Genomic DNA, 22233 nt, shown 5'->3' with positions numbered 1-22233 from the left:
ATTGTGGACTGTCCAATTTTTGTAATTCACTTTTGACGGGTTAGAAGTCTTGGAATGAGCTGATTTTTGGTGAGGATGATCTCCTCATCATAGAGATCATCCTCACAAAAAATCAGCTCATTCCAAAGCCTGTAACCCATGTAGGACAAAACACGTTTGTTAAAGTGTGTGGTAAAACTTAGGGTGCTGAACATTTCCCATATATATATATATATATATATATATATATATATATATATACATATTTATTTATTTAATTCTTTAAAAATATAATTTTCGTTTTATTTATCTCTTCTTCTTCCTTTTACCTTTTAAAAAGAACGAACTGAAAACAGAAAACCTAGCCACCGTTTCTCATTCGTCTCCTGACTCACCTTGCCTCGCCACGTCGCCACCTCATCGGAAAACGAAGAGGTAACTCTCTCTCTCTCTCTCTCTCTCTCTCTCTTTCTCAACGCTGCAACAGAGTTTGCCATGAATTCTCTGTTTCAAAAGCTTCGATAAATCTCTCAGGCACAACAAGAATTCTAAGCATTGAAAGATTATTTGATTTCCATTACATTGATAGGGTATCCTCGAAGCTTGACCCAAATACTTGGGTTGGATGAACAAATCATGTTCCTCCATTCAATTCGATTCTTGAGCTGGAAAAAAAAAAAGAAGAAAAAAAAGCAGATTTGTAAGATCGATCTGCACACAACGGTGCTCTACAAATTTAGTAAAATCAAAATTACTCACTAGATTATCAAATTTTCACGGAGAAATTGACCACTTTTTTTTTCTTTTTCTGTAATATAACACAACTGAGTTTGCCGTCATGGAAGACAAAAACTGAAATCTCTCATCACTTTCTTCAGACCTGAAGGTGATTTCCTCGCTATTTTGTCCACAAACGGAACTGTTAAGTATGCTCTCTCTCTATTTTGAAAGAGGAAGTGGGGGAGTTAGACATAGACGAAAGAGTGAAAAGAACTGAGCTTAAGTTAGAATTTCAAAGAGTGGCCTTGATGGAGGAGATAAGTTGGCGTCAAAATTCTAGAATCCAGTGACTTAAAGAGGGTGATAATAACACAAAGTTTTTCCATTAGATGGTCAATTATCAAAGAAAAAATAACCAAATTACCAACTTAAGGATCAATGGGAGTATGGTCGAAGGAGAAGAGGGTATTAGAGAGGGTGTAGTGGGTTATTACAAAGAGCTTTATAGGGAAAGAGAGAATAAGAGACCTCGTCCTGACAATCTCGACTTTAATACGTTAACTCATGAGGAGAGAGTGTGGCTGGAAAGGCAGATTGGGAAGGATGAAGTGAGAGTGGTGGTTACTTCCATGGGTGGGAACAAAGCGTTGGGGCCAGATGGCTTTATTATGGAATTTTTCAAGCATTGTTGGGAAATTATAGTCGTAGATTTCATGAAGGTGATATGGGAGTTACAAGAAAGAGATTGCTTGGATTATGGCCTTAATAATACTTTCGTGGCTTTGATTCCCAAAAGAGTGGGGGCAATTGACTTGTGTGAGTTCAGGCCTATTAGTCTGGTGGGGTCGGTGCATAAGATAATCTCCAAGGTGTTGGCAAATAGATCAAAAGAAGTTAGGAAGAAATTAATTGGTCTTGAGTAAGGTGCATTTCTTAGGAGAAAACAAATTTTGGATGGTGTGTTAATAACTAATGAATGTCTAGATTCTAGGATTAAAGATAAAAATGTGGGGCTTATAGGAAAAATCGATATGCAAAAGGCTTATGATCATGTGAGCTGGGATTTTTTGGAATATATGTTAGGCAGAATGGGTTTCGGTTCTAAGTGGATTAGGTGGATTATGAGGTGTGTAACTTCGGTCTCTTTTTCGATCTTAGTTAATGATAGTTTGGCAGGGTATTTTAAGAGTTCCTGGGGTTTGAGACAGGGGGATCCGTTTTCCCCATTTTTATTTCTTATAGTGACAAAGGCCTTGGGAAAGCTTTTCAGGAGGGGGGTTGAGATAGGGAGGTTATTTGGGTTTAGAATGACCATTGAGGGCCCTTTGATTTCGCACTTGCAATTCGCAGATGACACCTTAGTGTTCTTGGATCCTACTAGAGAACATGTGAGAGTTCTTAGGGTTTTATTATGTTGTTTTGAAGCAATTTCAGGTTTACATGTCAATCTGCAGAAAAACAAGTTGTTCAGGGTTGGTGAGGTGCAGAACCTTCCAGTTTTAGCAGCTACTTTGGGGTGCCGCAGTGATACGCTCCCTTCTACCTATTTAGGTTTACCTTTAGGGACTCCGTATTGCAGTAAAACATATGGGAGGGAGTTATCGAGAAAATGGAGAAGAAATTAAGTACTTGGAAGGCTAAATATCTCTCCAAAGGGGGTAAGGTTACGTTGATTAAGAGTACTTTAACGAGTATTCCGATTTACTTCTCATCCCTGGTCTTGTTGCCTAAGTCGGTGGAAGCGAAGATTGAATGGCTCATGAAGAATTTTCTGTGGAATGATAATAATAGTGGTAGAAAGTATCATTTGGTGAAGTGGAAGATGGTTTGCACTCTCTTAAGCAGAATGGAGGATTGAGGATTAAAGGGATAAGATTAACTAATAAAGCTCTCCTAGGCAAGTGGTTTGGAGATTCGGGGAAGAAAGAGACAACTTGTTGAGGAGAGTGATTCAGGCTAAATATGGAGAGAAGAGATTTGATTGGTATAGTGATGAGCCTAGAGGCACTTATAGGTGTAGTGTGTGGAGAGGTATTCTGAAAGGTGTTGATAAGTTTGATAGGGAGACTAGATTCGAAGTTGGGTTGGGGGACAAGGTTGGATTTTGGGAGGATATTTGGTGCGGAACTTCATCCCTGTCTACCCAATTTCCATCCTTGTACGCTTGCTCTTTGAAAAAAAATAACTCGGTAAGGTAGTGTCTGATTCGAGATAGGAACACAAATTCTTGGGATTTAGGATTCAGGAGAAATTTCAATGATTGGAAATTGTTAGAGGTTACATCTCTTCTAGATCTCCTTAATCAAATCCAATTCAGAGAGAACGAGCAGGACAGAAGGGATGGATTAAGGTTAAGGATAAGAAGTTCTCGGTCAAGTCTTTCTATTATTGCTTGTTGCCGTTGGGTGAGGTGCGTTCTCTCCCTTTATCATTTGGTCCGCTCTTGTTTATTCTAAGGTATCTTCCTTTTTATGGCTTGCTTCTTTGGGTAGAATCTTCACTTTGGATAATTTGATTTGTCAGGGGTGGATTATCCCAAATTTTTGCTATCTTTGCACGAAAGATGGGGAGTCTGTCAATCATATTCTTATGCATTGTTCTTTCTCCCGTGTTATTTGAATGTTTTTCTTATCCCGGTTCCAGATAGAATAAGTGTTTCCTTTATCTTTTCTTAAGTTTTTAAAGGGATGGAGTTTCAATATCTTCTCTTCTAGAAAGAGACATCTCTGAGCTATCCTCCCGTCCGCCATTGCTTGGGGTCTCTGGAGAGAATGCAATAAGAAGATATTCCATAACAAAGAGAGCTCATCTCACCCAGTGATTTTAGAGATTTTGGGACTACTTTTCCTTTGGTCAAAGATGAGTAAGGATTTTGAGGGAGTGTGCTTTCAAGATTTTGTATTTAATTGGGGAAACATTTGTGACTCGTAGCTTCCCGCCGGTTGTGTTTTTTTCCCGCTCTTTTTTGTTTCTTTCTTTGTTGCTTTTCGTGTTTGTTGTTTGGGGGCTATCTCAGCCTCCTCCTTTCCTTTTCTTCTTTTATAAGATTTACACTTATTAAAAAAAAAAAAAAAAAAAATTTTGATTCTATTTGCAGAAGTGCACATGTGATATAGTGGTCATCATTGTAAAAAAAAAAAATTGATCTTTTGTTGAAATTTGTTGGCAGAAAAGCAAACCTATGTTTGAAATTAAGGATTTGCTTTCTGGGTTGATTGAAATGATTTTTATTTTTAATGTGTTAAAAATAATAAGTATTTTGGATTGGTTCATTATTTTTTCATGATTTTTATTATTATTGAAAATAATAAGTATGAGAATCGAAAACCGATCCGAATAAAGATTGGATTGGTTCGGTTCTATAGGGTAATTGGATTGGATTGGTTTCAAATTTGTAGAATTGATCATGTTTGGTTCGGTTCCAATTTTGCCAAAATCCGTACCAATCCGAACCATGTGCACCCCTCATAATAACCACCAAATTTGAACTTAGTAACACCTGGAATTGTTCAAACTATGCCGAGGTTTGCTGGTTCTCTACAGATCACCTCATTTGTAAAAGTAAATTTAATCTATACCCTTTCCAATTTAAAATTTCTTCCATATATATGATTTAATATTTTTTTTTCAAGCTCCAATGTTAGTATGTATGAAAATTTTAAGATCTTTGTATAAAATGTGTTAATTTTAAAATATAGAAAATCTTAAATCATTTATAATGTAAAAATAAATGAAAAAATTAATCGATTCCAAGTACCCATGGGTACCCATCAGATAGAACCTAATGGTTCATGTTCTTATCGGTTTGGTTCCATATTAGACCCGGCTCTAATTGGTTCCAATAAAAAGGAAACTGAAATCAATATTTTTGGTTTCGATTTTGGGTAAATGGGTACCCATTGTCATCCATTCTCCAATGTACCATCCATCTTCATCTCCATCTTCATTTAGGGTAGAATAAAAAATATTAAAATATTTATGAATAATCATTTTAGATAGTATGATTGGAGTGCATACTTGTTAAATATCCAAAATGACTAGCCATTATGGTGTATTTTTATGTTTATTTCTTTTTAAAATTTTCTAAAAATCCATCTACATCCTCAAATCTAGATTATAGAAAGCTGTGGCGGGGATGCAAATCCATGTAGGCCCAACAACTCTTATCAGTAAGATTTCAAAAAAAATCTTACCAAATTTAGCGACTCTAGGCTAGCCTAATTCTCTCATATATGTATTGGGTGTGATTTAGTTGGTAATCTTTTATTTCAATCAAGTTTTTTATTTTTATTTTTATTATCTGTTTTCGATTGAAGGACGTCGGCTAGGGTTTTGATTTTATAGAACTTTTAGGACTTTCGATATCCGAGTAATTTTCTGGTTTCGATTAATCTCCTCCCCATTCCCCTATTCCTTGATCTAGTTTTGATTGATTACGTAATTTATTTGTAATACTTTCAATAGCCTTTCGTTCTATTGATTTACTTGCAGAAATATTGTGGGTTCGAGTAGATCAAACCTTTGTTGTTTGCAAATTTCATTTTTTTTCTTCACTTTGTATTGTTTTTCTAAAGCTGGAATTAATCGATCTAAACTACGCATAATAACCACCAAATTTGAACTTAGTAACACCTGGAATTGTTCAAACTATGCTGAGGTCTGCTGGTTCTCTACAGATCACCCTCATTTGTAAAAGTAAATTTAATCTATACCCTTTCCAATTTAAAATTTCTTCAGTATTACTGATTTACATACATATATAGATAGGTTGATTTTCTTTGTTTTCAATCATGTCTTTTGGACTAAAACCCATTAATTAATCACGTAATGTAATAAATGGCCTTGTTGGATTAGAATGACCATAATTTTTTTTTTTTTTTCGATGGATCAGGTTTTTGTTTTGCCTGCTGGGTCTCGGGCAGGCAAAAGAGCTAATTGATAACCATGGCGACTTTCGCAAAACCAGAGAACGCTCTAAAGCGTGCTGAAGGTTAGTGATTTCATCGATTCCTTTCCCAGTTTCTTAATTTTTAATCTTTATTTATAGCCCAGGTATGCTTGGAACAATGAGTTTACGATACAGGGATTTACTTTTCTTTCAATTAATTTTTTTTTTTTCTTCTCATTTTTATATTTTTTGGTCTTAACTGTAAAACATTGAACTAGTTGAGATAGAATGCCTACTTTAATTAGAAATTACCTGTTCTCTTCCTTTTAAGCTTTTTTTTAATCTTTAATATGAGAAGTTCTTTTGGTCTCTTTGCGTACATAGAGGAATTGAAGAAAATATAATTTTTTTTTCTGTCTTCTTAAATGCTTTAAGATTACATCTAGTCCTCCGAATGATCTAGTTCCACTGATCAATAAATTTAATTGCATGAAGTACATCCTTGTTAGTTCATCTGGAACTATTACTCATATTCATTTGAAAAATATGAATGCAGAGTTGATTAATGTTGGACAGAAGCAAGCAGCCTTGCAAGCACTTCATGATCTGATCACCTCAAAGAGGTATCGGGCTTGGCAGAAGACTCTTGAACGGATAATGATGAAGTATGTGGAGCTTTGTGTGGACATGCGGAGGGGTAGATTTGCCAAGGATGGTCTGATTCAATACCGCATCGTATGCCAGCAAGTGAACATTAGTTCATTGGAGGAGGTGATCAAACACTTTCTGCACCTTTCCACTGAAAAAGCTGAGCAAGCTCGAAGTCAGGCGCAGGCCTTAGAGGATGCTCTGGATGTTGATGATTTGGAAGCGGATAAAAGACCAGAAGACTTAATGCTAAGTTATGTCAGTGGAGAGAAGGGAAAAGATAGATCTGATCGTGAGCTTGTAACACCGTGGTTCAAATTTCTTTGGGAAACCTATAGAACAGTGCTTGAAATTCTACGTAACAACTCTAAATTAGAAGCACTTTATGCAGTAAGTGATGTTCATTTCCTTCTAGATCTCTCAACATACAACAAAAGTTGTTAGGACTACATGATTTTATCTTTATACTAAAAGTCTTGGAAAAATGCCATAGTAGACTTGAAAAAATTTAATGTGTTTGAAGCCAAGGAAGTGAGACCAAACATCCCTTACAAAGGAGTAATTAGTTGAAAGATGATCAACCATCAAAGGTTAGAATTCTATCCAAACTGATGATCCAAATAAATAAGGCTATCTCGGACAAAACCTTCAGACTCCAAACTGAGACAGTTGAAAATTCCAAAGATGCTACAAGTACTAAGCTTAAAAAAAGGATTTAACTGAGAAAGACCTCTTCTCGTTGCATATCCATTCCCTTCAGTCCTTCTCCAATGTCATAATAGGAATTTAGGAAATTAGATTGATGTGGTTGGCTAAATCTTTGCTCTCCCAATCATTAAAATCTCTCTTAAAGCCCTTCACTTCCATTTTGAATCATGAAAGCCTCAGTATGCAAGTTCTTTTCTAAGTACCTCTTGTCCTCACATCAATAAAATTTTACAACAAAAAATAAAAAAAATTGTGAAGACAAGGTTATTTTGAACCATTAAAATCTCTGTGCTGGTTCTATATCCAATCCTCCCAAAATCTTACCCTACTCCTGTTGCCAACGTTAGTGAAGTTTTTGTACAGAATTCGGATGAAACATTGGCAATACCTTTTGCTATCCTAAAATATAGGAGGATTCCACCTCTCCAATCTGCCACCAAACTAGTCTAATCTAGCCCAAACTTCCAGAGCAATTTCCTTAGTAATGTCGGGTTCATCTTTCTAAACCCCCCTGATTCCTAAACCTCCATTCTTCTTTTTGAGAGTCAAATCAATTTTCACCTTACTAGATGAAACTATGGTTTAACACCCTACCCTATCATCCTAAAGGCAGATTCCTATTCAGCCAACTTTACAGTTCGTTTATATGTAAAAGTTAAAAATCTGTTAAGATGAAAAAGTCAATTCATTTGGGTTCTCAGAAATGAAAGATATGTCTGGGATATCATGTTAACATGGCCTGGTGATGGTCAATGTGAAAATTTCTACTCTGCCAGAGTGAATAGTAATGTTGATGTCATAGGTATTCCTTATATGACAGAAGGATTGGACTTAACTCTACTTTCTTATAATGTGTAGATGACAGCACACCGGGCCTTCCAGTTCTGTAAGCAATACAAACGAACGACTGAGTTTCGCAGGCTATGTGAAATAATCAGAAACCATCTGGCCAATCTTAACAAATATAGGGACCAGAGGGACAGGCCTGACCTGTCATCTCCTGAAAGCTTGCAGCTGTATCTTGACACGAGATTTGAGCAACTTAAAATTGCAACTGATCTAGAACTATGGCAGGTTTGTTTATGAGTTTTGAGTAGAGCTCTCTCTCATAAATCTATTTGAGTTCTATGAACGTCTTCTGACTTCATTATTGCTTTATCTTATGTTACACAGGAAGCTTTCCGCTCTGTGGAAGATGTCCACGGTTTGATGTGCATGGTTAAAAAGACCCCCAAGGCATCCCTTATGGTCATTTATTATGCTAAGCTAACAGAGATATTCTGGGTTTCGGACAGTCATCTGTATCATGCCTACGCATGGTTCAAACTTTTTGCACTTCAAAAAAGTTACAATAAGAACTTAACGCAAAAGGATTTGCAATTGATCGCATCATCTGTTATGTTAGCTGCTCTTTCAGTGACTCCCTATGATCACATGCATGGTGCATCTCATTTGGAGCTTGAAAATGAGAAAGAGCGCAATTTGAGAATGGCTAGCCTTATTGGGTTTGGCATTGACCCTAAACGTGATAGTAGGGATGGGGTAATGTGATTCGTTTCCATTAGTTTGTTTTTCATGATACTTTCTAAGTAGTTCAATTTATTCATTCTGACAAATAGTTTATTTTCCAGCTTTCGCGGTCATCACTTCTCTCGGAACTGGTAAGATTCAAATATTCATCTCTATTTACATTCTCTTTATTGGGATTGCCTTTGCTTAACTTGGACTTTCCATCTCTCAATACATTACCTTGAACCACACAACGAGAACTAAAAGATCGAATTAACAGATCAAGTTATTTTGGTACAATTTGTATTGAGTAGTATTCATTATCCTTCTAAACATTTGATAATCTAGGTACTATCTACAGGTCTCCAAGGGTGTAATGACATGTGTATCTCAGGAAGTAAAAGATCTTTTTATCTTTTAGAAAATGAGTTTCTTCCTTTGGATCTTGCTTCAAAAGCCCAGCCTTTGTTAACCAAGATTTCCAAACTTGGGGGAAAGCTCTCTTCTGCTTCTTCGGTCCCAGAAGTACATCTATCACAGTATGTTCCTGCCCTGGAAAAGCTTGCTACCTTGAGATTGCTACAACAGGTCTGCTTGATTATGTTCCTCTTAATATTTCTGGTGTATTTTTTCTCTTTTTAACTTAAGTTGTTGGTACACTCTTCATGGGTTTTTTGTTGAGCTGTTTTCTGCTTTACCAGGTTTCACAGGTGTATCAGACACTGAAGATTGAGGTGCTCTCAAGGATGATCCCATTTTTTAACTTTTCGGTCATTGAAAAGATTTCCGTTGATGCTGTGAAATGTAATTTCATTGCCATGAAAGTTGACCATCAGAAGGGTGCCATTCTCTTTGGTAGTTTGGTAAGTTGAAAGCGTATCGTCATGCACTTATTTGATTAGAAGCATTCAAGAATTGCTTATATTTGTAAATTTGCCGACATTTTAGTTGGTATGCCCCCAGCTTGGCCCAGAAAAAAGAAACATATGCGTATTTGTTTTTGGATTGGTCTAAGTTCTTGATAACACATAATCATGGCTAGACATATGCTTTCCATATCTGTGCTAGAGATGCCTCTGTGAATGGTCACCCACTTTGAGGAAGAAAGACTAGGGGTGAGCAAGCCAGTCTAGACTCTTATTGATTTGTTTTGCTAGTACAAGTGTCTTAGCTTGGTTTGAGAATGGCTAGTCAATCCAAATCTATAATAATCCTTGGTAGGCTACAACTGATACAAATTTGGATTGAACTATAAATGACACCAATGATTTTAACTTAACAGTTGATTTTAACCTGTTGTCATGGTAAGTTTCTTCAAGAGTTCTTTGCCTGTGCTTTTACTGATTTGCAACTGCTGATGTGTAAATTATAATCCTGGCATCTGGAAAGAAAACTTGGTGCGTATGTGGTTCTGGACATAATGGAATGGAGGAACAGGATTCATTTTGCTAAACCCCAAATCATTGGAATGAGGCTTCAATGATGATGATGGCGGTGGTGGGTAGGTTTGAGAGAATGTCATTGATGTGCATATCAGCTGAATGACAATGCTGTCATGACCCCTGGGGTCATTGAATATTCAATGACCTCCTACTCCGAAAAAGCCACCTGGCACTCTTCTGGTCCATTGACCCCACACTTTTTTGTATCACCCATTTTTGGGACTACAATCCAAGTAAGCCCGATTTGGTTGGTTCTAGTCGTTTCATTCTAGCAATTTTTGTTAAGGGCGTCTTGGCCCATGAGGAGATTCCGAGTCCATGATGAAAACCAATAGTACTTAATGGCTATAAAATAAATATGGGAATACCAAAGGTTGAGCCAGAATCAATGTGCTCAGTAGGCTCAAAGGAGTGTGCCATATGGCATATTTGATGTGTGGTCCTTTCCAATTTCTGGTGTCATTGGAGTATTTAAGAACCATATCTCACTTTTTTTGTATGTTATGTATACTTACTGATTTTTCTAGTCCCAAGTTTGATCAACTGGGATGTGTTGGCCATTATGGTCTGGTGCTAAATTCTGTCTGGAACATCCTTTGTTATTTTTTGAAGTACAAAACATGTTTTGATTGTGTGAAGGAATAGTGTTTCTATTGAGTGTTTGGACTTTTTGTTGTGCTTTTTTCCTTCTATATCGAATCTTCATCTGATTACATTGAGTTCAGCTACATTCAGCTAAGGTTTTCCATATCTGTGCTTTGATTTTATATGCCAGGGGCATGCAGACATAATCATGAAAGACCATCACTTCTGCAGTTTTATCTTATGTGGTAGGCATTTTTTTGGTTTTTGTTTTGCAGGATCTTGAATCTGACAGGCTTCGGGATCACCTTACCACCTTTGCTGAATCTTTGAATAGAGCAAGAGGCCTGATTTATCCTTTAGTAAAGAGAACATCAAAACTCAGTAAGACTCTTCCTGGTTTGGCAGAGATTGTAGATAAGGAACACAAGAGGCTTCTTGCTCGGAAGTCAATAATTGAAAAACGCAAGGAAGAACAAGAGCGCCAAATGTTGGAAATGGTAATTCTGTGCTAATTGCTATCTGTTGAATAGAGTGATGATTCCTCTGATTAGCAAATGATTTATCCTTTTTTTGTTCTTTCCGAAGGAATCTGAGGAAGAGTCAAAGAGGCTAAAACTGCAGAAAATAACTGAGGAAGTAGAACAGAAGAGACTTGCCTACGAGTATTCACGGAGGGAAGAACAAAGGATACGAAGAGAAATAGAGGAGAGGGAACTTGAAGAAGCACAAGCTTTACTCCAGGAAGCCGAGAAACGCAATAAAAAGAAAGGAAAGAAGCCCATCATAGAGGGAGTAAGCATAATTTCAGTGTCATCCATTTGTTTTGAAAATTGTATTTTTCTTCAAAGGTGCAATTGTTTTGGTTTTTTCTGATAATTCTAGGAAAATTGTCTTTGCAGGATAAAGTCACCAAGCAGACATTAATTGAGTTGGCTTTGAGTGAGCAACTAAGAGAGCGTCAAGAAATGGAGAAGAAATTGCAGAAACTTGCTAAAACAATGGATTATATGGAAAGAGCAAAAAGAGAAGAAGAGGCACCTTTGATTGAGGCTGTGTTCCAGCAGCGTCTGGTTGAAGAAAAAGTGCTTCATGAACGTGAACAGCAGGTATGGTTTGTGCCCTTTCTGATTGAACTCATTGCTTAATTTACCCCATATACTTCATAAATGAAGAAGAATGATCTTTTTGTCCATAAGATTTTCATTGTTTGGTTGAAATTTTGCCTGTGTTCTTGTTTTGTCAAAATCACCCCTTTGTATTATATTCTTAATCAATTTAGACATCTTTCATTTTTTTTGTCCTGAATTTATTCTCATGTGTTACGCTATCTTTACGCATGTACCATCTTTCACTGCTATGATATTTACCTATGATGTCCTGAAAACACGTACTTTGAACTTTCTTCTTAATTTGTTTGCCATATTGGCTACTACATGTATATATTATGTTTACTGGAATGTTTTAAACTATTCTGCAGCAAGAGGTTGAGCTTAGCAGGCAGCGCCATGCCGGAGACCTTCAGGAGAAAAATAGATTGGTGCGGATGTTGGACAATAAGGTTAGTGGATCCTACAGTTATCTAATGGCAATGGCAATCTGTTGAAAATCATTGCTAAGTCCATTGTTTTGTTGCTGTTTGAATTCAAGTCAAGGTCTGTTAAATATTGGGTATTGTAGTGGGTTTTTTAACTTCGAGCAAAATCTTGGTTTTAGCAATATTTAGATTAGGTCTTAAGTCTTATTCGCAAAAGGGGTATGGGAAGTCTGGCTTTGTCATGCCTGAAGCAGTTCTCATGTTGTGTGAATTATTCTTCCCACCAATACCTTGTTGGTTATTGTGACATGATGGATTTTCTCGCTTCAAATGGTCTTTGGTGTTGACCTGGGGAGGACCATGTTTAATACTTGGAAGTGGATTGAACCATAGACTGCCAACGTGATCAACTAATTTAAATAAATTTTATTTTGGCTGCTTTTAGTGATCATGTTTTTTGTTATTACAGATATTATTCCAGAATAAAATTGTTAGCCGTCGTGAAGCTGAATTCAGCAGATTGAAGTCAGAGAGAGAGGAAAGGATTGGCCAGCTTCTCCGGGTTCGGGCGCAAGAGAGGGAGGCTAAGAGGAAGATGTTATTTTATCTGAGGACAGAGGAGGAGAGGCAGAAGAAATTGGAAGAGGAAGAAAAAATTCGGAAGCATGAGGGTATGTATTCTTTTGGATTTCGAATCTTTATTTTAGTTTTGCTTGCAAGGTTAAATTGGATAAAACAAAAACTTTACACAAGGGAAAGCTTTCTGTTGGGTTGCCACAAATGATGGTTTGGTTTTAGTATATACTTTGTTTTGATTTGCAGAGGATGAAAGGCGAAGGAGGGAAGAGGCTGAGCGCAAAGCGAAGTTGGATGAGATTGCTGAAAAACAGAGGCAAAGGGAGAAGGAGGTGGAAGAGAGGATGAGGAAGGAGAAGGAGGCTCAGTTAGGAAGATCCTTTGAACCACTTCCAAGGCCTACTGCTGCTGCTGTTGAGCTTCCTGCTGCGGCTGCTGCTGCTGCTCGGCCAACAGCAGAGCCTATAGGTGCTGCTCCGCCTACCTCTGGGAAATATGTGCCGAAGTTCCGGCGTGAGAAGACTGAGGGCCCTGGAGGAATGGCCCCAACCCCTGAACCTGAACGATGGGGCAGACAGGATGATCGTGGTGACAAGTGGCGCAGTGATGAGCGAAGGCCATCATTTTCTGGGAGCTCAAGAGCATCCACCTGGTCATCCAGACGTTGACACACCTATTTTATATATTATTATTATTATGTCCTCCTCGAGTTACTACTAGTCACTGGAGGCAAACCAGACTTCCATATGTAGGATTGAGGCCTGAATGTGTTCTGTGGTTGGTTGAGAAATTAGAGGTGTTTCTTTCTGGGCGAGTTCTTGTTAACTAGTAATTTTGAGGGATTTATTGCCTGAATTCTTTCCTGAATCATAATAACTTAGTCTTAATTTTAAGAGGTCCATGAGATTATTTTTGGTTTGCTTGCAGCAGGTTAGTCCTGCGATGTTGAGAAGAGAAGCTTCACCGTGAAAGACCGTGTTCAACGCACAGATAACCATAGATTAGTCAAACTGTCAAATGTAGTTTGCTTGCTGCGGCATTATATTTTCTCAAACACCGTGTTCAACGCACAGATAACCATAGATTTATTTCCTCAAGATACAAGTTAAAAAAATCAACCGTTCTGTATACGCTGCCATCTTTTAACACAAAGCAGTCCAGCATTTTCTAAAAAGTAACTAAAATCGTATTTATAGGACCAATTATAACCTTCGTATTTAACTTATTGGTCTTAAAAAAGGAAGGAATTATAGAGGGGGGCAATTAGGTCATTTCGTTTAGTCTAAGAGAAGACCTATGTCAAGAATCAATGTCATTAATTTTAAAACTAAGGATATCTCAAGTATTTACCAAAATGCTTATATGCCTTCCTCTTACCTCAGTCTGCACTATAAAATTACCACAATACCATCCTAAAATAATAATAATAAAAAACCTCTTAATTTCTTTTCCCAAAATTAGTCATCTTCAAACCTAAACAATTAAGTAGAATTTTTGAAGTATAATATGAGGGGGGTGATGATAATAAAATTAACTACAAGAAATAACCTTTTTACCGGAGCTTAAAATCTGTTGGAAAATCTACAAAAAAAATGTTGTTGAAGGTGAGTAGTTTTTGGAAAACGCATGTAATTCTTGTGTTGCTAATTCCTACATCGATGATTTTTTTTGCATTTTTGAAATCGCCGCTATTTCATATCATTCATTGACATTTATTAGTCGCCGTTATTTATTCATTTATTGGTGTTTTTTGGAATCAAAGGCATAAAATGATCACCACTAATAATATTATAAATTCATTAATAATATTTAAATGCTGCTAATTCTATTTAATTTTCTAAAAAAAATGTCATTCATTGAAGTTGGATGAGATTGTTGAAAAAAGAGGCAAAGGGAGAGAGAAGTGGAGGAGAGGATGAGGAAGGAGAAGTAGGCTCAATTATATATATATTTTTTATATTGACAATTTATAACAAACAATGAAGATGGTAGTTAAGATTCTAAAACTTTTATTTAGTGTCGAGCTCACCACTTTTTATTGTTGAGTTCGACATTTTTTATTATTGAATTCAACAATTTTTAAAAAATATCGAAATTGACAATAAAAATATTGAACTCAACACTATAAATGTGATCCAATTTATTATTATTATTATTCATTTTTTCTACTACAATACTAAATAGATCATCTCAAACTACCTAAAATGCACATATTATATTTGTGATATGGACAATCAAATCAAAAGTAACGATGAAATCTTCAAAAAGTTTAGAATCTCAACTTCACTCATCATTTTTATTAATAATAATAATAATAATAAATACATCTAAATGTTCAAAATTAAAAATATATCATTCTCTAATTTTTTTTTTTTTTTTTTGATAACTGGGTATCCCTATAGACAGTGGACCGGGACTGTATCTAGACTTTGCTCAATCCATAGACCATGGTTTTGTTCAAGGACTAGTCCCGGGGCATCCATTCTTCATTCATGGCAAGAACTCATACGAATTGATTTCAATCCCCGTTGGAAAATCTAGGTATGCAAAAAAAAAAAAAAATGATAGTTTGGGTATTTCAAAAATATTATGAGATGGCCATTAAGAAAAGAAAATTTTACTGAATGGACTATCAGGTTAATGCCCAAAACTTAGGGACTAATTAGAAAGAAATCCATCTACTACGGTCCTTCAAGTAATTTTACCAAAAAAGAAAAGCTAATAAGAAGTACATCATGGGATGAAAGGGATCTCGTCGAGACAAGTATCTTTCTTGATCGAGTTGGGGGAGTGAGAGACTCTTATCCATTCTGTATAATGTCTCTCTCAAAGATAGTAGTAATGCTACTTATTTGGCTGTATTTTGTTTGCCCATCTCTCCACATTTCACGTTCACACGGTTCACCTCTCTCTCTCTCACTCAATATATATCACTTATTATTATTAATTTCCAAGTGGGGTGGGGGTGGGGCCAAATAGTGAAAATGAGAGAGAAGCAAATTAAAAGGGAGATCATTACATCGCTCTGTCATCTTAACTTAATATAGGAGACCAATACATAACTCTTGTTGGTGTATTTTAGTGTTCCTTGCCGACATTTTTCAAGCACATGTCTCTGTCTATAAAACGATTAGGTAGAATACTTGTGGCCATGAAGCTTTTTTCTGTTTTTAGTTATTTTTTGAATCATGGAATTAATTCTTCTACCGAATTTCCTTCATACTAACATTCAATTGCCCCGACCCTGATCGTCTGCCTGCCTTGGTTGTGATTAACCAATAACCATAGAGGGGTAAACAATGAGCTTTTTTGTATAATAAATAGTTAGAATTAGGGGTTGGTGAGTATCAATTTCATGTCACATGGCATGACGTGACATAAATCCTGCTTGGTATGATCGTAAGTTTTCCCTTAAGCTTTGCAAAGTTTCATGGCACAAGTAGAGTGATTAAAAACAAATGAATCACAATTTTGAATTATACATTTGAGAAGGAGATCCATAATGTTCAATCTCCTTATATATACTTTCGAATCACAGGCCATTCCTTCAATAATTCATGGTCCAAAAACAATCCTAAATCTATGCCAGAGCCAGTCAGAAAGTAATAAGATGAAATACCCGGTTGCTGTGCGTGGTCATCCTTCGGAAGTATGGCCCCACTTATATGGTGGTTAGGTTGGTGGCACTGCAATTGATGCACCATTAAACACACAACAACAACAATTGGGTAAACTATAAACTTGGGCACTGGGGCCATGAGAGAGACAAAATAAAATGGTCCAGCACATGACTTCACCCATAGGGCAATATGAAGCAATTCAAGATGGCAACATTGACATTAATATTCTCCCACTTCAAAACAATTGGAAGGACCCATTACATTTTGCTAACCAAAAACTTTTTTGAGGATGCAGCGTTATGGCCACAATTGGGTGAAATTCCAGCAAGTCTAAAGACTCTGAGAATGCTCGAAGCCCAGCTCATTTATATATTACTTTTTTATTCACAAGATCTTCCTGTACACTGTACACTGCACTCTTCCCTATCCAAAATCAAATCTATAATTCCCTGAACCAGATCAAACAGACACTACTAGGTCATTATAATCTTCCTGGATATTAGCGAGAGAAGGATAGGACTACCACTAGAAAGCCTTCTTCCCTCAATCGAATTTCCTAAACTGCCCACAGTTCAGAAGGAGTAGGATGTCTGGGTGGGTGGATGCAAATTTAAACAATCTGCAGCGGAAAAATTCTCAAGAATTTGAACCAAACAGATTTGTGACTGACTAGACATTGAGCAATTCCACTTGGCCTACTAGGTACTTCCATTTTCCAGCAAGAATAGGTATCGGAACCTTGAATCAAAAGGTACAACGGTGAAGCTTCGAGCGCTTAGAAGCCTCTGCTTGCGATGGGAAGAACAGTCTCGAACCAAGGTAGCTTGTTCAGGGGAAAGGAACCGGCAGATCCATTCAGGCAACAGTGACTCCTCCACTATGCCCTTAGCAAAACAATGAAGCAGCTTCGGCACTAGTAGTTTCCCTCTGCTGCTTATACCCACGGATGCTTGGATGTAATAAACTCTCAATGAATTTTGGAGCTCCTCAATCACATTTTTGCGCTGAATATGGATGCTTAATCTATGTTCTAAACTTTAATGCATTTATTCAAGGTAAGTCTCTAAATAGAACCTTTTTGTAGGCCTTCCATCACCATCCGGAAGATCTCAAAAACCTGCTGGAGCTCAAGATTTCCAACGTAGTCAAACATTAGGTCAAAGGATAATGGGCAATATGATGGACAACCTTTTACTCGGAAATCTTACCTCTAAATCAAGAAGCCGTCCTTCAGATGCTTTTGTACCATCTTCTCCTGTCATGGTATTGGAATAGTGGACATCAACAAACTTTTGGCCTGCTAACATTTAAATGAAGCTGATAATTTTCTCACTATAATGGAGTCAAAATCTGAATCTAATTGGGATCCCAGTTCTATGTATTTTCTCTCTTTTATCTAACCTACTGGTTTGTTTTCTATTCGTTAGCATTTTATGTTGTAATTTATTCATTGGACAAGAAAGTTATATCACAAATATGTTTCCTTGTGGGAAATCTATTGATTGGGTTCTTCTCCCCTGGTTATCTGGTATTCTGGAAGCCAAAACCTGAATTACCCTCAATGGCTTAAGGAGAAAGATTTTGCCATCATTCTCAATTTAAATATCTGGAGGTGGAGAATGATATTTGAGATGGATTTATACAAGTGGTCTTTGTCGGAAGGGAGTGATAATTCTCTAAATATTAGGTACATAACAATTAGTATCAGAGTGGTTTCCTAAGCTAAAGGTTGTGGGTTCCAGTGAGGCCAAATCCTATGATTAGAGAAGTACGTGGAGTTCAGGTTAAGATTTGAATACGGCAAAGACTTGAAGAATTGACTATGATCAACAGGAGATTTGAAAATTCTACAATAATTTGGGGAGATTTTTTTGAAATCTTACTTATAAGAGTTGTTGGGCCCACAAGGATTTGCATCCCCACCAGAGCTTTTTATATTCTAGATTTGAGGATGTAGATAGATTTTTAGAAAATTTTAAAAAAGAAATAAACATAATCAATCAAAACTAGATCAAGGAATAGGGGAATGGGGAGGAGATTAATCGAAACCAGAAAATTACTCGTATGTTGAAAGTCCTAAAAGTTCTATGAAATCAAAACCCTAACCGACATCCTTCAATCAAAAACAGAAAATTAAAAAATTAAAAACTTGATTGAAATATAAGATTACCAACTAAATCACGCAGAAGCACGCACGATTCTGATCTTATTATCAGATCCACAAACACATAGAGAGAGAGAGAGAGAAAGGATGCACCTTTGAAACTCCTAGAGACGGAAAGCAAAGGTTTCTAAGTGCAGCGGTGTTGGAAAGAGTGGTGAAGATCAGTGATAATAATAGAATAAATGAAACATACCCGCTCTTTGCCCTAGGGTTTAGGGCTGTCAACGGATAGGTATCCGATCCGATAGGGCCATATCTGAATTTGAATTAAAAAAAAAATAATATTATCCGAATTCAAATCCGAATATCCCTAACAAACATTCGAATTTGAATCCAAAAAATATATCGGATATCCGATAATATCCTATCTGATAAAAAAACCTACAAAATACCATCATCCTCAATCTGTTGGAGTTCGCACAGTCGAAACCTACAGATTTCACTTTGATTGATTCAGATCAAGGAGAGAGAGAGAGAGAGAGAGAGAGAGAGAGAGAGAGAGAGAGAGAATATGTACCTAGATGCTCGTCGGCGGGAGAAGACATGTCAGAGTTCGCACAGTCGAAACCCACATATTTCCTCCGAAAAATCACTCCAAATTAAGGGAGAGAGAGAGAGAGAGAGAAAGAGAGAGAGAGAAATATACCTGATGCTCGCCGACCAGAGAAGACGATGGTTACGCAGTTCGATCGAAACCTACCGTTACGTCGTCTGGTTGTCTTCTTCTTCACGTTTTATACTTTAATGTGGTTGAGTCGTCTGGTTGTCTTCTTCTTCACGTTTTAGACTTTAATGTGGTTGAGAGAAGATAGAATTTTAAAAATAAAATTTTGTTGTATGAAACGAATATATAACACCATATATATATATATATATATATATAAAATTTGTTGTAAAACATAAATACATAATATATATGTTATTATTGGAACGAATATTATTGGATCGGATATCGTAATATTTGAATTCGTATCCGAAATTCGTTTGAATGTTAAAATGACATCCGAATCTGATATCCAAAAATTTGGGATAATATCTGATTTTTCGAATTCGAATTTCGACTATCAATTGACACCCCTACTAGGGTTTGTTTGCCTATGCAAACTCTATACTGGGCTATAGGCTCAGGTCCTTGAGCGCGAGCTCTCACTGGCAGTGTCAGATCCTTGAATTTAAAAAATTCTCCTTGACTGATATAACAATTGTGCAAGTGTGTGACTTAAAACCTAAGATAAATTTCAAAGAGTTTAAGTTGGAACTGAGTAAAATCTGAGCATAATTTGAGCATAATCTGAGCATAAACTGAGCATAGAATGAGCATAAACTGAGCATGACTGAGCATAATTGAGCATAAACTGAGCATAAGCTGATCATAATTCTGAGAAAACCCTCGGCGGCAACTAAGCAAAATCCAAGATGACCCTTGGCGACAACTGAGTAAAATCCAAGATAACCCTTGGCGGCATTTGAGCAAAATCCAAGATAAACCTTGGCGGCATCTGAGCAAAATCCAAGATAACCCTTGGCGGCAACTGAGCAAAATCCAAGATAACCCTTGGCGGCAACTAAGCAAAATTCAAGTTAACCCTTGACGGCATCTGAGCAAAATCCAAGATAACCCTTGGTGGCAACTGAGCAAAATCCAAGATAACCCTTGGTGGTATTTAGATCCAACAATCATGATGGGCCGAGCCATTTAAATCCAAATAGAAATTAAATTCTATTCTAAATTCGAATTCCAACCCATCTTCAAAGAAGAAAAATTATTTACAAAATGAAAGTATTTTCCAGAAAAAGTATTTTCCTGGAAAAATATTTTCCACAAGTGAAAGATTTTCCAAAAGAAAATGCTTTCCCAAAAAAAAGTTTTCTAAAAGAAAATATTTTCCAAAAAAAGAAGAAGAAGAAAAATATTTTTTTAAAAAAAAAGAAGATTTACAAAAGATCTATTTTTGCATGAAAATTTATTGAAATCAGATTTGTGAAAATGATTATTCTATAAAAACAAAATTTTTTAATAATTTTCAAGAGTGCAATAAAATTATTTTCCTTCTGAATAATCATTGAATGGATTGGTGTAAAGAATTCAATAAAATCTCAGGATTCATTAAAATGTTATCAAGGGGGTAACACTGAAACTGGTTAAATTCACTTTCAATGAGGTTTAAAGGTTATCATTATACTTAAGCTCAATCGTTCGTCTAGCTAGGGTTGTAAGTCCGATCAGTTAGAACAAACATCACTACCAAGTCAACAGTTAGAAATAACCTCAGAATTTCTCAATATCGTCCAGTTGTTCCTTGAAGATCACCGTGCCTCAATCCTGTTGATTGTAAGCAATGTCTCAGTCCTCAGTCTTAATCAAACCCGTTGTGAATAGTTGTATTGAGTTTTCATGAGTTATTTGAGTTAACTCGAGTCCAATTTTTCAATGTCATATTTTCTTTAGATCGGGTCTACTCTTTTTCTACTGAGTCAAGTTAATTTGTCAAGTCTACAATGGTGTCAGTCACTCTATCTAAATTTAATTGAATAAAGAATTTTTGAATACCTTGAGCGCATTAACGAATTAACTAATAACTGGCTTCAAGGCGAAATTCCTCTAATAAGGAACCCCCTTTTGAATGTGAAGATAAATGTTTTGCTCGAGGAAGCAAAAGTCATTGACTTCGGAACAAAAATAATTCCCAAGAAATTCAGATTGGAACTAACTTATCCCTAGAAGAACATAAGGGGATAATGAGTTTTCTCAGAAATTTCAAAAGACTTGTTCGCCTGGGCCTATGAGGATGTGTTAGGTGCAAGCTTGGGTGTTTTCTGACACGGATTAGATACTGACTTGATAAAATGAGATCAAGGAAGATGTTCTCAAAATGGTAGAGCTCCCAGAATAGGTTACCATTCTCAGACTAATGAAACAGTTGAAGCGGTATTGATCTCTGATAATGGGTCATACATCAAAGCTTAGGTTATTACTCTATGTTCAAAGTTCAGGATCTGGAATCACAAATCATCCCCTTATGTTCTCAGCCTAATGGAATAATTGAAGCAGTCAGTAAAAATCTCAAGACAATCATCGTGAAAATATGTCAATCACACATCATTGACTAGAGAAGATACCATTTGTGCTATGGACATATTGCACTTCAATACAGTCTTCCATTAAAGTCACTCTAGTATATGATATGGAAGCAATCTTACCGGTTAAAATGAAAATCCTGTATCTCAAGGTCTTCAAAGAAAATCAATTGTCAGAAACAGATTGGGTTCGCCAACATAGAATTAAACTTGATTGAAGAAAAATAACTTAGAGTTTTGTACCACGTGCAAACTTATCAGAGAAGAGTCACCCGCACGAAAGTCAAAGTTCACCACTTGCAAACCAAGGATTTAACCATCAGACTTCAAAGAAATTGACCACCTCTCCTCGACCATAGGAGGAAGTCTGAACTTAATTGGAGAGATTCATCTATTAGCAAAGAAACACTATTTTAGAAAACCATCAGATTTCAAAGAGAATCGAGTACCTATCTTTGACCCTAGAGGGAAGTTCAAACCAAATCGGGGAAGTCCGTTCATCATCAAGGAAATATTACCAGGAAAAGGTGTCAAGCTTCAAGATCATGATGGAATATAATTACCAGAACCAACCAACCTTGACCAAATCAAACGGTACTACATTTAAGGAGGCCATCTTTGACCGAATCAATTCTCCTGTTACCCAGTTCAATATATCCTTTCTCAACCCCTTTGCAGTCTTTTCAAAAGGAAAAATTATGCATTTTTCTTTCTCAGCCCGATCACCTAACCTAGGGGAGGGAAGATCCGAACTACGTTTTGGTCTGATCCCAAAATTTTGG

At 36.5% G+C, this 22233-nt stretch overlaps 1 long non-coding RNA gene and 1 pseudogene across 2 annotated transcripts; one reads left to right on the top strand and one right to left on the bottom strand.

The window, feature by feature from the left end:
- Nucleotides 1–274: 274 nt before the first annotated feature.
- On the top strand, nucleotides 275–13503 carry LOC147398715 (eukaryotic translation initiation factor 3 subunit A-like; annotated as a pseudogene). The gene is made up of 14 exons (XR_015179980.1): nucleotides 275–414; nucleotides 5591–5689; nucleotides 6144–6625; nucleotides 7802–8017; nucleotides 8117–8485; nucleotides 8575–8604; nucleotides 8814–9040; nucleotides 9154–9315; nucleotides 10755–10976; nucleotides 11065–11271; nucleotides 11379–11585; nucleotides 11957–12037; nucleotides 12483–12684; nucleotides 12836–13503. The product of XR_015179980.1 is annotated as a eukaryotic translation initiation factor 3 subunit A-like (transcript).
- Nucleotides 13504–17353: 3850 nt separating this feature from the next.
- On the bottom strand, nucleotides 17354–19012 carry LOC147398714 (uncharacterized). Its single transcript, XR_015179981.1, has 3 exons — nucleotides 18891–19012; nucleotides 18380–18477; nucleotides 17354–17464 (listed from the first exon to the last, which is right to left on the bottom strand). It is a non-coding gene; the product is annotated as an uncharacterized LOC147398714 (long non-coding RNA).
- Nucleotides 19013–22233: the final 3221 nt, after the last annotated feature.

The sequence above is a fragment of the Akebia trifoliata genome, chromosome 7 (genome assembly GCF_017979445.1).
Source record: "Akebia trifoliata isolate Shusen 1 chromosome 7, ASM1797944v1, whole genome shotgun sequence".
Lineage (NCBI taxonomy): Eukaryota > Viridiplantae > Streptophyta > Magnoliopsida > Ranunculales > Lardizabalaceae > Akebia > Akebia trifoliata.
The sequence above is the reverse complement of the archived record's forward strand: the minus strand, read 5'-3'. Positions and strand labels throughout refer to the sequence as shown.